At 32.8% G+C, this 16,383-nt stretch overlaps 1 long non-coding RNA gene across 1 annotated transcript; it reads right to left on the reverse strand.

Moving 5' to 3' along the window:
• Window positions 1–458: 458 nt before the first annotated feature.
• Window positions 459–11,420, reverse strand: LOC114078330. Its single transcript, XR_003579938.1, has 3 exons — window positions 10,690–11,420; window positions 6,188–8,453; window positions 459–721 (listed from the first exon to the last, which is right to left on the reverse strand). It is a non-coding gene; the product is annotated as an uncharacterized LOC114078330 (long non-coding RNA).
• Between the last annotated feature and the right edge of the window lie 4,963 nt (window positions 11,421–16,383).

Below are 16,383 nucleotides of genomic sequence, written 5' to 3' on the forward strand. Positions count from 1 at the left end.
GGAATGCAAGAAGATGAGAGTTTCCTAAGCATCATATAGTCTCTCATTCATAAGTGTGGCGCGCTTCACAATTATGAATAAAAACCTACATAGACGTTGTTTAATGAGAAATCGATTCTAGATATATTTAACCTCATGATTTAATACAATATTTGTCAAACCCAGGGAGCACGCCAGACGTAACCAGCATCGTCGTACTTGGAAAGGACTAAGACTAGACTCTTAGCATTCATGAGTACATTCATAGGTTAAAATGAGGAGAATTTAAAACTTTTCATCTACAATTACTTAATGAGGTTTACTTAGACCTCTAGCGTACAAATAATGTATTCATAGCGAGTATACATAAACCACTCGTATAGGAATATTACACAATTTTTTCTTTTATGGCACACACACACACACACACACACACATATATATATATGTATATGTATATATATAAAAGATACACAATAGAGTCTTAAATGGGATGTCTCATATTGAACCATCTAAATGAAATCGAACAATATGGGCAAAACCCTTACAAAAAAAATTCCACTTAGGGCATAGAACAATGTATTGAAACAAAAAGAGACAAATGATTGTTTTTATATTATAACAATGCAACATAGATAGAGTAAGAAAGGCATCCTGCTCGGAACATGAGGACATACCCACACTAGGAGGAATGATCCAAGCCTTCTTGCAAACTGGGCATGAACCCTTTAACGATCGAAACCTAAAATGTTTGGGACAAAGGGAGAAATGGGGTTAGAACATCACTTGTACTAATTATAAGCACAAATGCACACACAACATAGAAACTATGCTAAAAGGTGACATTTGATAAAAACATGCCTAGTTGCTTTGGAAAGCCTTATGCATAACCCAAGATCACATATGAGACCACAATCATATATTACTTAAGACAAAAATATATTCAACATAAAACAAATATAATTAAGTTAAGCCAAGTCAATATGTGTATAGCATAGTGAAACCATAGCCAAAGAAATTCTAACATCATGTTATAACAATAAAGCATGTTCATGAGTTCACAACCAAAGGCAACATCAACAGAAAGCCATATCAACATTTCCAATTCAATAGTTCATATCAGTAGAGAATAAAAAACCCTTACAAACAATCCCATCCCGAGCCTACAAGCGCAATGCTCATGTGAATCCCCGTAACCCCACATAAACTAGTAAATAAGATAAGAGATCATAAGTAATGCTTTGCTTCATACCACATACAAACTTAAACCAATAACATATTCATTTACATGTTGACATCATATAAGAGTATCATCATATATAACCAACATTTCATAATATATGATATCACAATACATAAGACCATCTTTTAGGACTCCTTTTAGAGTTAAGTGGTGCAATGTCTAGGTAGAGTCCCATACCTTAGTAGACCTCTCAAGTCATCCTAGTCAATGTCTTCCTTCATTTAGTCATTCACTTTAATTTAGGGAACATATTTACTTAAACTATATAGATAACATGAGCTAATGTGGAATCCGGTGTCATGGAACCCTACAGCGAAAGAAGGTGGACTACTTGCTAAGGTAGAACCAAAACATAAACATAGTATCTAGGTGGATCTAATAGCTAGTATTCCTATGGAGCCAACATAGTTCATGAACTAGGACATATACTTGGGACCTTCTTTAAAAAACATGCATTATATTCTCCAATCTCATTAGTACAATAATTAACCAACCTTCCCTACTTGGAAAGGGATACTCCTTACTACTAGTTCACTCGGTGCTAAGATAGAGTCCCTTTTTAAATGTCTTTATTTAACAATCATAACTTATATTAAGTCGAAGGAGACTACTCCTTGAATATTCATAGTCTTTATCTCAATAGGAATCACATGATAATATCCTTTCATGGAAACCCTTCATTTGTGAATTAAGTACATTACCATCATCATGTCATAGTAAGGCACATAGGCAATTCATAACTAACCATATGTCATTTCATATTAATCATAATCTTAAAATTCACATAAAACAAGCCATTTCAATTGCATTATAACTCCAACACCTACTTAATCAATTCACAAGATATGCTTCAATTGCACTTCATTACCAATCACAAGCCATCACGGTTAAAGTAAATGTTAAGATCATAAAGACTTAGCCAATCTCCTTCAAAAGACATCATCCATGGCCTTACCATCAACCAACCAATTTTATCGAATTATAGGTGTCGTAACATCATTCAATAGTAATTAACATAATAACTAAGTCATTGCATCAACACTATCGAAATTAACATCAATTCATTACATAGGGCGAATTCTTAAAGAAATAGATTCCATACCAACAATAAATGACCCTAGTAAGTCCATGAATGAATTAGAATATTTAAAACTAGTCGAACAATCAATACATTCTTCAATTCCCATCAATTCACAAAAAAGATCCAAGATCTGGGAAATTGGGTGAAGATCTTGATCCACACAAAACTCCCTTAATTAGCATCAATTACTACACAATCTACACTTAATTATGCATAAACAAGAACAATTAATCATAATCAATCATCAATTTAAAGTTTAGAAGAAATCCCATTAGTAGAACAAAACCCTTAAAATTGAGTGATTTAGAAATCAGCTTTGAGAGGACCACTTGGGGAAATGAATACCAAGAGTGAAGGATACATACCTTAATGAATATTAATCCACAAAATTCAAGTGAAATCCCAGATAAATTGTTCTTCTTCTTCAAGCTTTCTTGTTTCTTCAATAGAGAATTTAAGGAGAGAGAAAGTAGAGAGAGATGAGAGCTTTTAGGTTTTGATTTGGGGATTTGATTGGAGTGAGTTAAAATGAATTTAAATTGACCCTAAATCATAAATGTTAAACCCCTAAATTGTCCAAAAGACCCCTCACTTTATTGGGTCTTTTTGTGAAGTAAAGTAGACTTAAATACAACGCGGACAAATCATGGAAGTTATTGCGCATCGCTAGGGAAATTTCACATATATTTTTGAAAATACGGGTTGAGGCAGTGGAACTCGTGGATCCGTGACTCACGAGGCAATTTTTCCCTTCGAATTATTGGCTGCGTGATGCGAGGTGGATGCCAAATCTTGGCTGCCGCAAGCTGCTTTGGCTCCCGTAACCTGCTTTGGCACCTTGCTCACTAATGTTCGGGGGTCCTACTCAAGGACCCTTCGTGGTGTTCTTGGGGATTATTAACTGGAACTTTGGACCCTTTATACTATATTTTACCTATTTAAAGTCTTTTTACAAGTTTTAGGCTTCATATGACACTCTCAAACCTTCACCAAACATAGGGACGTCTAGTAAATTAATTTAGCTAGTTTCTGGATGTCAAATTCTTTCTTTGTCGTTTGCTCTGTAACTTCCTAAATGGTTTATGAACATTATTTTAGGCCTTATAACAGTGTTACTAACCTTATATATTCATGTGAGGCTCTAAATTAGACATTAGACTTTCGGAGTATTACATATACCTTGCTGTCAGTATATAACTTGAACTACTTAGTGGATCCACTAGTCTATGCTAAAATACAATAAGGAGTAATCTAAAATGTATGACCCTTCTTCTGTCCATGTTAACTACATGGTTTATAGGGGTCTTAGTTAATATGAACTCACTTCCCTATATCGATGCTCAATACTACTCCCAAAATACATAGCTCATAAGTTTTAAAAACACTCTTCTTCTCTGGTTAGAGGTAATTGCTCAAACATATCTTTGAAATCCTCTCTTGGAAATCATAGTTCCCTATTTAGTACAACTATCCAAAGGCTCTGTTGGAAGTCTAGATTTCATTCGTGCTCAAAATGTGAAAACATTTCAAACTCTTAGAGAATACTTAGTTCCCTTATAACTTATGAGAAATGAACTTAAGTCTTTACTTTTTATTTAGCTTGAAACTTGAGCCTTAAAACAATGTTTAAACATTCATTAAAAACTCTTCAAACTTTAAGAAACTTTGCTTTGACTTACTTCTTAATTTTTAGACCTAACTCTTAACTTCTTTGACTTTTGTCTTAACTTTCCTTGAACTGGATTATGGATTCAAGGTTCATGATCTTATATATATGGATGATTTCATTATTTTTTGATTCACCTTAGAGTGTTGAAATCATCTAGGAAATGTGGGTACATTACTTAGGAACAAACACGAAAACATGGGGAATGAATGCGGTTAACTGGTGTCCTTAATGCTGTGTGAGGTGTGCGGCATCAGTTCCCAAACTTCAGAAGCCATGTTGGAGCGCTCTAGGTGGCGCACTGCCCCAAGCACTGACGGACAGAGACTGTCCTGTGAGGATATGGATGTGTGACGCCCCAGGGCCCTACCAACGTGTATTTCGACTTTTCTTCTCTTTTTTTCATCTCTAAACCCTATAAAATTCCATGGTTCCTTCCACCAAAAACATGGGATCAGTAATACCCTCAATACCCAATATATTAGACTCAAAAAACAACCCGAGAACACGAATCAAATAAATTCTTGGAATGCAACAACTCAACCGACAAGAATTCAACAATTATTCTTCAAGAACTTCACTTTTCATCGTTAAATCTTCTCACTATTGCTTAGTTAAAAAGTTGGTTTTCAGGTGAACTAACCTAACAGGGAAAATTTTCACAAACCTTAATAGGAATCACCCGTAATGAAATCCACTCGAAGATCTTGGCATTCTTGATTTATTTTCTCCCTTTTCCTTCTTCTCTTTTCTCTACTCCAAGACCTAAGCGTAAAATAACCTTTATAATCTGAACTAAAACTTATTTTAACACCAAATAAACCCTTCAAATTAATTAGGAAATATATGGGTGAAAAGACAAGTTTGACCTTACTGAATCCGTAATTGGACATATCTGACTTCAACAACCCAACTTCCGAAAGGCATATCTTCCTCAATCATATCGAAATCAAGAAAAATCGGCTGCATTCCAATGGCTTCCGAACTATATCAAGAACTACCCGTAACTCATCCTGAGTTGGAAGTTATGGCCATTTGAAAATGTCCTAAACTTACTTCTTAGACTTAGGAAATTTTCCAGATTTTTCCTAAGTAAGAAAATGATGGGGGGGGGGATGGGGAGAACTAGCATCCCTGGCGCTCTGAGATGCACGGGGCACCAATCCTCAAAGTGTCGAGAACTTTTTGGGTTTCAAGGCAGGATCGGAGAGCCATAGCCCAAATTTCACAGGAACTTTTTGTGCGCTCTGGGAGTCGCAGCGCACGAGCCCTTTCCCAAGAACACACTAAACTTTCTTCATTTGTTTTCAACTTTAAACCCTCTTATATAACTTAATTCGTCTAAAAACACTTGCATTGACTTATATATATGATATATTAAACCCAAAATTACACCTAGAAACATAAATCAAACCTCAATACTTCAACAACACAACCCATAAAAACTCAAACAAATATCATCAACAACTCAAAGGATTTACTTTCAAATCATACACGTTTCACTAAATTAAATTAAAATTAGCACGTGGATGAACTAAACCAACACTATGTGATCTAACATACCTTGTAAGGATCACCCTTGACAACATCAATAAGATTAATACAATGATTTTGACGAATCTTTAACGTTCTTCTCATTTCTCATCTTTTTTTCTCTTCTCTAAAAACCCTAACTCTTTTTCCAAAAGCGTGAACTAACTAAGTTGAGTTTTTACCCTTAAGTAATTACAAAAAAAATAATATAAAAGGGTATGGAAAAGACCGAAATTGTCAAAATACATAATGGATTTTTCTTATTCCAATTGCCAACTTCAAAAACGAATAAATCATTCATACAAACTCAGAATCGTTCAAACTCGACAGCATTTCAAAAACTATCCCAATATCTTTCCAACCATATCTGGAAGTACACTTAACTTATCCTAATATAGGAGTTATGACCATTTGAAGTTGACAAAAATCTAAACTTTTCCTAACATAAACAAATTTCCAGATTTTCATTATTTCCAAATATGACTATTTGCAATTCTTTGCTTCTTCCTTGTAATTTCAAATTGAGAGATATTACAATATCTCCCCCTTGGGAACATTCTTCCTCAAAGGAGATTACTCTTACCAGGCTAAGGGTTGTAACATCAACTTCAAATGCCCACAAGAAAATGCAAACAAACAACATGCTCACTCGTAATTTAAAGAGTACTAAAAAGAATATCAGTACCTTGGTTTGCGCTTACTTCATATTAAAAAATATGTGAATATATCTTCTTAATATCATCCTCAGCTTCCCAATTATCTTCCTCAACCAATTGGTTCCTCCAAAGGACGTTGACTGATGCTTCGTCTTCTGACCTCAACTTGTGAACTAGGCGATCTAGAATTCGAACAAGAATCTCCTCATAAGATAAGTTATACTTGATCCCAATATCTTAAATTGGTATGATCAATGATGGATCTCCCATGAACTTCTTCAACATGGAGAGGTGAAACACCGAATGAACCGCGACAAACTCTTGTGGTAGCTGCAACTGCTAAGCTACATTGACAATCCTCTTGGATATTCGATAAGGTCCAATATACCAGGGACTAAGTTTCCCCTTCTTACTAAACCTCACAACACCATTCATGGGTGAAACTTTTAAATACGCCCAATCATCTACTTCAAACTCTAACTCTCTTTTCCAAACATCAATGTAGGATTTATGACAACTCTATGCTATTTTCAACATTTCTCGAACAACTTTTATCTTCTCCATAGCTTGATGAACTACATCTGGTCCTATCAACTCTACTTAACAAATTTCAAACAATCCAATAGGAGATATGCATCTTCTTCCTTAATGATATTCATAAGGAGCCATTTGGATTCTAGAGTGGTAAATATTGTGTAAGTGAGCTCGATAAGAGGTAGGTGATCACCCCAATTACCATTAAAATCGATCATATATGCCCCCAATATATCCTCTAGTGTCTATATAGTGCAATCTGCTTGCAATCAGTCTAAGGATTAAATGTGGTACTTAAGTTCACCTTTCAACCCAACCCTTTCCTAAAAGATTTCGATTATTGTGTATTAAATTGTGCACCTTTTTATGAAATAATGGAGACTGGAACACCATGAAGTCTAACTACTTCTTGGAGATATAACTTAACATAATCTTTTGCCGAATGGATGGTTTTTACCATCGAAAAGTGGGCTAATTTTGTCATTCTATTGACGATCACCCAAACGGAATCATGGTGCTTAGGAGACCTTGGTAAACCTATGAGGGTGTGATAAAATTCAGATTTATCATCTCCCATTTCCATTTCGTAAGATTAATATTATAATCAAAACCACCGGGCCTTTGGTTCTCTACTTTATCTTGTTTGTAATTTTGCCAGTTAGCAACAAAATCTGCAATTACTTCTTCATAATATTCCACCAATAAACCTTTATCAAGTCACGATACATCTTTTTGGAACCCAAATGAATGGAATATTCAAATCTATGAGCTTCCTCCATGTTCCTCTCTTGGAGTAGATACACCATTGGTACACACATTCTACCTTGATAACTTAATACGCCATATCCCTCTTATTCAAAGGACAATACTTTTTCTTATGACAATTGCCTCCAATTCAAGAAAAATAGCGTCGTGGTCTTGCTTTTCTTTCACTTCTGACACTAATGTTGATTCAACCCCATTCATCGCTACTCCTCCTTCCGTGGAATCCATTAGTCTGACTCCTAATCATGCAAGTCTATGTACATCTTTCTCTAACTCACTCTTTTCATCCTCAACATCGGTGGTACTACCAATAGGCAACCTGCTTAAGGCATTAGCAACAACATTAGCCTTACCTTGTGATAATTATTACTCATGTCATAATCTTTGATCAATTCTAAACACCTCATTTGTCTGTGATTAAGATCTTTTTGAGTGAAGACATATTGAAGGATCTTGTGATCAGTGAATACATCAACATGAATACCATACAAATAGTGACACCATATGTTCATAGAAAATACTACAACAACCAAGTCATGTGGTAGGTAGTTATTCTCTTGAACTTTCAAATATATGGAGGCATAAGCAATAGCTTTACCATTCTATATTAATACGCAGCCACAACAAACTGTAGACGCATCACAATACATAACAAAACCTTGTGTACCCTCTTGTAGGGTCAAAATTGGGGTATTAGTCAACCTCTTTTTTAATTCCTGAATGTTTTTCTTACAAGTTTCAGACCATTGAAACGTAATTTTCTTCTGAGTCCATTTCGTCATAGGAGATGTAATGGACGAGAACCCCTCAACTAACCTTCTATAATAGCTAGCCAAAACAAAGAAACTCCTCATATCAGTTTGAGATATGGGTCTAGGAAAAATCTGCACTGCCTCAAATACTGAGTATCAACTTCCATTCACTCTTCAGACACAATATGGCCTAAAAAGCCACAAATTCAATCCTTGACTCGTAAATTCTTCTGCGTATGTGCACCTGCATTATAAGACTTGACTCTTAACTTTCCTTTAATTGACTGCACTTCATAAATTCTCCTGCTTATCATGACGAATAACAAAACATAACTTAAATTCATTTTCTACCTACGCAAAAAAGGCCAATATAATTTAAATGCAACAAATGATCGAAAAATAAAAACAAACACATAAACAATACAAAAACACATAAAAAAATTTCTACTTGGACTAGTGACCTTAGAATATCGTGACAAATAAAAAGAACAAACCTTTACTTTTTTCGTAACGATCCTACAATGGCAGAATATTATGTCAATGCCCCAAAATAATAAAAAAATCAAGAAACAAACCTAAACCACACAAAAACACCTCAAACAAATTTCAACACGCACCAATGAAATTCTGATGAATAAAAGAACAAAACTTTACATCTTTTTGTAAGTAATAAAAAAATGGCGGAATTGAACGTAAATGCCCCAAAATGACCGAAAATCAAGAAATATACATAAACAATACAGAAAAATGTGTCAAAATTTTTTGGACTTGAACTAATGACCTTAAAATATCTTGACAAATAAGAAAAGAAAAACATTACTTATTTCCGTAACTGCCCGAAAATGGCGGAATATTATGTAAATGACTTAAAATTAAAGAAACACGCATAAAAAAAATAAACACCTCAAAACAAATTTCAACTTGCACCAATGACCTAGGAATATCGTGAGGAATAACAAATCAAACATTATTTTTTTCGTAACTTCCAGAAAATGGCCGAATAATACGTAAATGTCAAAAAATGGCCGATAAATCAACAAATACACACAAACAATAGAAAACTGCTTCAAATAAATTCAACTTGCACCAGTGACCTTAGAATATCATGACGTATAACATGATAATATTTTATTTCTTTTCCTAACTGTCGGAAAATTAACGAATATTGCGTAAATGCCTCAAAATTACTGAAAATCAAGAAAGACACATACATAATACAAAAAACGCTGCAATTTTTTTGCCTTGCACCAATGAATTTAGAATACCGCGACAAATAAAAGAATAAAACTATACTTCTTTTCATAACTGGGAGAAAATGACTGAAAATTGAAGAAACACATATAAACAATACAAAAAGTGCCTTAATTTTTTTCACTTGCACCAATAACCTTAGAATGTTGTGACGAATAAGAGAGAAAAACTTTACATCTTTTTGGAACTCCCCGAAATGGAAGAATATTACATTAATGCCCAATATGGTTGAAAAATTAAAAAACACCCATAAACAATACAAAACACGTCTGAAAAGAATTTCAACTTTCACCAAGGACATTAAAATATTGTGATGAATAACAAAACATAACTTTACTTTTCTAACTGCCTAAAAATGACCGAATATTACATAAATTTCCCAAATATTGAAAATAAAAAAACACACATAAATGATAAACAAACGCCAGTAAAATTTTTGACTTGCAAAAATGACATTAGAATATCGTGATAATTATAGAACCAACTAAGTAATTTTTAATAATTGTTCGAAAATGGGTAAATATTACGTAAATGCGCCAAAGTGGCCGAAAAATAAAGAAGCACACATAAGCAATTCAAAAAAGCCTCAATGTTCTTGACTTGTATCAGTGGCCTTAGAATTCCGTGACGAATCACATAACAAAACTTTATTTCATTTCGTAACATCCGAAAATGACCGAATATTATGGAAATACCGCAAAATTACAAAATAATAAAGACACGCACAAACAATTCAAAAACGCCACAAAATTCATAGAATACTGTGACGAATGACAGAACAACATATTTCTAAACTGCCAGAAAATGACCGAATATTCTTTAAATTCCCATAAATGACCAAAAACTCAAAAAACACACAAAAACAATGCAAAAAGTGTCTCAAATCTTTTTTGACTTGCATCAACGAGCTTAGAAAGTAGTGACGAATAATAGAAAAAAAACTTACTTTCCTAACTGTCCACAAAGGACAAAAAATTACGTAAATGTCAAAAAATGGCCAAAAATCAAGAAACACACATAAATGATACGAAAATGCCTCGAAAAGATATGGACTTGCACCAATGACCCTAGAATATCATGACGAATAATAGAAAAAACCTTTTATTCTTTTCGTAACTACCCAAAAGTGGCCAAATATTACATAAAATACCTAAAGTAGATGAAAAATGAAGATACACACATAACCAATACAAAAAATGGCTCAAATTATTTTGACTTGCACCAATTACCTTAGAATATCATGAGGAATAAAAGGAACAAAATTTTACTTCTTTTCGTAACTTCCCAAGAATGAAAGATTATTACTTCAATGACCCAAAATAGCAAAAAATCCAGAAACACCCATAAACAATAAAAAAAGCACATCAAATATTCTTTGACTTGCACTAATGACCATAGAATATTGTGACGAGTACAAAAAAAATAATACTTCTTTTCTTATATGCATAAAAATGGCCGAATACTACGTAATGCCCCAAAATTGATGAAAAAACAAGATAGACACATAAAAAAATACAATAAAAAAGCCTAAAACAAAAATTGGACTTGCAACAATGACCTTTGAATATCGTGACGAATAGCAAAACAATACTTTACTTCTTTTCATAACTGCCCGAAAATGGCAGAATATTACTCAAATGGTAGAAAATAACGATACACAAATAAACAATGCAAAAAACAACTCCAGAATATTTTGACCTTTACCAATAATCTTAGAATATCATGACAAATAACAAAATAAAACTTTACTTCTTTCATAACTGCCCACCAATGGTGAAATAATATGTAAATTGACGAAAATTCAAGAAACACTCATAAACATTAAAAAATTGCCTTAAAAGTTTTTTGAACTTGCACCAATGACATTAGAATATCGTAACGAATGAAAGAACAAAACTTTACTTCTTTTTGTAACTGTCCAAAACTGGCATAATATTACGCAAAGGTCCCAAATGGCTAAAAAATAAGAATTACACATAAACAATACAAAAACTTCTGAAAAGTTTTGATTTGCATCAATGACCTTATAATATCGTGACGAGTAACCGAAGAAAACTTTACTTCTTGTCTTTTTTACCCTAAAATGACTAAATATTACATAAATATCCAAAAAAAAGACCGTAAAATCAAGAAACACACATAAACAATGCAAATAATTTCATGACCATATAATATCATTATGAATAACTAAATAAAACTTTATTTTTTCGTCACTACCTGAAAATTACCAAATATTATGCATATTCCCAAAAATGGCTTAAAATCAAGAAGCACACGTCAATAATACAAAATCTCTAGAAAAACAAATCCGACTTGCTCCAATGACATTAGGTCTCGTAAAGAATAATAGAACACAACTTTATTTCTTTTCGTAACTTTCCTAAAATGGCTGAACGTCATGAAAATGCCTCAAAATGGGTGAAAAATCAACAAATACACATAAAAATACAAAAAAACCTCAAAATATTTTTTCTTACACCAATGACCACATAATATCATAACGACTAATAGAACAAAACTTTATTTCTTTTGGTTACTTTCGAGAATTTCCAAATATTACATTATTAGCGAAAATGGTTGAAAAATCAAGAAACACAGATAAACAATATAAAAACGGCCAAAAACCATTTCAACTTGCACCAATGACTTTAGATTATCATGTTGAATAACAAAACAAAATTTTATTTCATTTTATAATTGCCTGAAAATGTTTGATTATTATTAAATACCCATAAATGGGAAAAAATCAAGGAAATCCCATGAACAATAGAAAAATTACTCAAAATTTTTTGACTTGCACTACTAACCTCATAGTATCGAGACGAATAATAGAAGAAAAGTTTACTTCTTTTCGTAACTGCCAGAAAATAACCAAATATTACAAAAACGTTCAAGACGCCCGAAAAATCAAGAAACACATATAAACAATATAAAAAACGCCTCAAAACTATTTCGACTTGCACCATTAACCTTAGAATATCACGATGAATAAAAGAGCAAAACATTATTTATTTTTGTAACTGCCCGAAAATAGCTAAATATTATGTAAATGTTTCAAATGGCCAAAAATAAAGAAATACACATAAATAATACAAAAAATGCATCATAAATTTTCAAATTAATCGAATGACCGTAGAATATAGTGATGAATGACACAACAAAGCTTTACTTCTTTCGTAATTACCCAAAAATAGCCAAATATTACCTAAATGTCCTAAAATAATTGAATAATCAAATAGCTCACATAAATAATACATACAATTCTTCAAATTTTTTGACTTGCACCAATGACCTTAGAATATTTTGATGAATAACTGAACAAATTTTTTCTTCATTTAGTAATTGCCTGAAAATGAACGTAAATGGCGGAAAAATGAAGAGATGCACATAAACAATATAAAACCTCAAATAATTTTTTACTTGCACCAACTTACATAGAATATCGTGACAAAAAAGAAAACAAAACTTTAATCTTTTCGTTATTTCCCTAAAAGGGAGGAATATTACGTAATTGCCCTCAAAATGATAGAAAAATCAAGAACCACACATAAACAATACAATAATTGCCTCACAAAATCGACTTTTACCAATGAAATTAGAATATTGTGATGAATAATAGAACAAAACTTATCTTTTTTTAGTTACTAACAAAAAATGGGGAAGTATTACGTAAATGCCTTGAAATGGCTGAAATATCATGAAGCACTGAAAAAACCTATACAAATAATCCCTCAATAAATTTTTTATTTGTACGAATGATCTAGAATATCACGATAAATAACAGAACAAGTCATTAATTCTTTTCGTCACTGCCCAAAAATTACCGAATAATACGTGAATACCTCAAAATGGTTGAAAAATCAAGAAACACAAAAATAATACAAAAAATGCCTTAAAAATTAGGATTTGCACTAATGACCTTTGAATAACACGAGGAATAACAGAACAAAACTTACTTCTCTTTGTTTTAATGCCCTTAAATGGTTGAATATTATGTAATACCCAAAATTGTCTGAAAAATTAAGATACATAAACAATACAAAAAACACATCAAAAATTTTTACTTGTACTAATGACTGACCTTAGAATATCGTGACAATTAATAGAACACAATTTTACTTCTTTCCGTAACTACTTAATAATGGCTGAATATTATTTAATGCCACAAATTTGATGTAAAATGAAGATACACACAAAAAAAATTTAAAAAAGCCTAAAAAATTTTGGACTTGCACCAATGACCTTTGAATATCGTGTAAAATAGCAGAACAAAACTCTACTTCTTTTCGTAATAGCGTGAAAGCGGTCGAATATTACTTAAATTGCTAAAAAATAACATACACAAATCAACAATAAAAAAAATAACACAATAGAATTTTGACTTTAACCAATCACCTTAGAATATTGTGACAAATAACATAAAAAACTTTAATTCTTTAATAATAGCCCGAAAATGGACGAATAGTATATAAATGCCTAAAATGGCCAAAAATTCAAGAAACAGCCACAAACAATACAAAAAATGCGTCAAAAGAATTTCAACTTGCACCAATGACCTTAGGATATAGTAACGAATTAAAGAACAAAAGTTTAGTTCATTTCGTATATAACATCTCGTAACTCAAAATATCGAGGAATAGTATAAGAAACTAAAAGTATCATTTCGTGAATGAAGGGTAAAATATTGGAATGTTTTTTTAGTTTAAGAAGTGAGTTTGGTCATTTTTAAACAACAATAATGCCTAGATCAGGAAGAGTTTGGAGTGTTCTTTAAATGGTTGGAAATCCCTTGGAGATATCTTTCCAATGCCGCTGGAGTTTGAACATTTTTGATATCGTATAATGGAGATAGGTCTATCAGAAGTTGGGTTGTTGGATTGAGGAAAGTCCCTATCCGGGGTCAAGGAATGGAAAATAGTCTTTTCACCCATTTATTTCCTATTTTGTTTAAGGGTTTATTTGGGGTAAAAATAAGTTTTAGTTCATATTAGAAAAGTTATTTTAAGCTTAGGGCTTGGTAAAGAGAAAAGAGAAGAGGGAAAAGGGAGAAAGATAAATTTTTGGCAAAGAACTCAAAGTAATTGCAAGTGGAATTCGCCAGTGTTGATCCCTATTAAGGTATGTAAAATCTTTTCGTTTTGGTTATTTCACCCATACGCCAACTTGTTTAATTGAGCAACTATTAGTAGATTGAATAATAATAAGGTTATGTTCATGAAGAAAACTGTTGAATTCTTTTTGGTTGAGTTGTTGAATTTATACAGTTACTTTGATTTGTGTTACTAGGTTTTTTTTGAGTCGAATCTATTGGGTATTAATGATCCTAAGTGTTTGGGGGAAAGAACCATAGAGGTTTAGAGGGTTTAGATATGAAAAATGCAGAATATAAGTCACAACTCCTATCCATATGGCCATAGGGCGTCGCGCCTCCCATAGCCTCACAACACAGTCTTTGTCCGCCATGGCCTCAGGGCGGCGCGCCAGCTAGAGAGCCCCAAATTCGTCTTTGATGTTTTGGACCTAGAGCCCCACGCCACTTATAGTGACAAGGACGCCTTTGCACCCCATTCATTCCCCTTCTTTCACAGTTGATTCTAACACTCTAGGGTACATCTAAACATAATGAAAAACGACTATGAAAATATGATTATGAACCTTGAATCCAAAATCCAATTAAAGGAAAGTTAAAATCAAAGTCAAAGAAGATAGGAGTTAAGTCAAAAGTGAAGAAGTAACTCAAATCAAAGTTCATATAGGTTTTCAAAAGTATTCATTGAACGTTTTAACTTCGTTTTAAGAATCATTTTCAAGTTAAGCAAAGAGTAAAGAGTTGAGTTCATTTCTCAAAAGTTACAAGGGAACTAAGTATTCCATAGAAATTTTATAAATGTTTTCACATTTAAGTTAAGAGGAACCTAGATTTCTGAAAACTGTTTTGAACAAGAAAAGGGAACATTGATTCAAAGCGAGCTGTATAAAGATAGTTTTTGAGAAATTATCTCAACCCAAAGAAAGGAAGTTGATTTTAAAAGTATGAGCTAAAGTATATTTTGTTAGAACTGTTGAGCACTGATGTGGGGATTAGAGTTCATATAAACTCAAGTCTCCAAGAAAACCATATAGCCATCATGGGTATTAATGGGTCAAACCTTTTATATGATCACGTGAGTTAAGCTAGTGGATCCACTAAGTTAAGTAAGGTCCTATACCGATGGTAAGGTATAGGATGGTCCTTGGAAGCATGAGGTAAAATTTGGTATCATCACATAGGTTCAAAGTGATGGATGTCGGTTGTAGAATCATCCATAGAAGTTATATTACTTTAAATGATTAAAGTTAAGTTCGTTATTGTTTTATTTTGATGAAAAAGATTGTTTCAGTTGCTTTAATGTTTGATATATTCTTTCATATCACATGTGTTTTGCTGCCTTATATATATTGAGTTGATTATCAATGATTTATGTAGAGCCACGGTAAGTGTTCTTCCTTACTCCTATCAAGCTTAAGTTAGATTAGCATTCCAACTAGCATACTCATACATTTAATTTACCGATGCTAGCTGGCCTGTATTGTCATATGATGCAAATGCAGGTAATCAAGATCAGCATCTAGTAGCTCGTTGATCCACTTTGAGCTTTCGGAGTCAGTGATGAGCCTCCTTGCATTCCAGAGGCTCTTTTATTGCTTTCAAGTCTTTTCGTTTATACAATTGTGTGGGGTTTGTCCAAACATTCACCAAGTATTATAGAGGCTTCACAGATAGATGGTTACTCAGTTGGTTCAGTTGAGCTTCTTTTTATTACAAATACTTCATCATGAGACTTACGTCCAATTTATGCCAAATTATTTTATTTATGTAATTCTTTTGAGAATGTTTTCTCGATTTTTGATTAGGTTAAGTCTTCCACAGAGTTAAGTTAGCC

Source organism: Solanum pennellii, chromosome 8 (assembly GCF_001406875.1).
Source record: "Solanum pennellii chromosome 8, SPENNV200".
Classification (NCBI taxonomy): Eukaryota; Viridiplantae; Streptophyta; class Magnoliopsida; order Solanales; family Solanaceae; genus Solanum; species Solanum pennellii.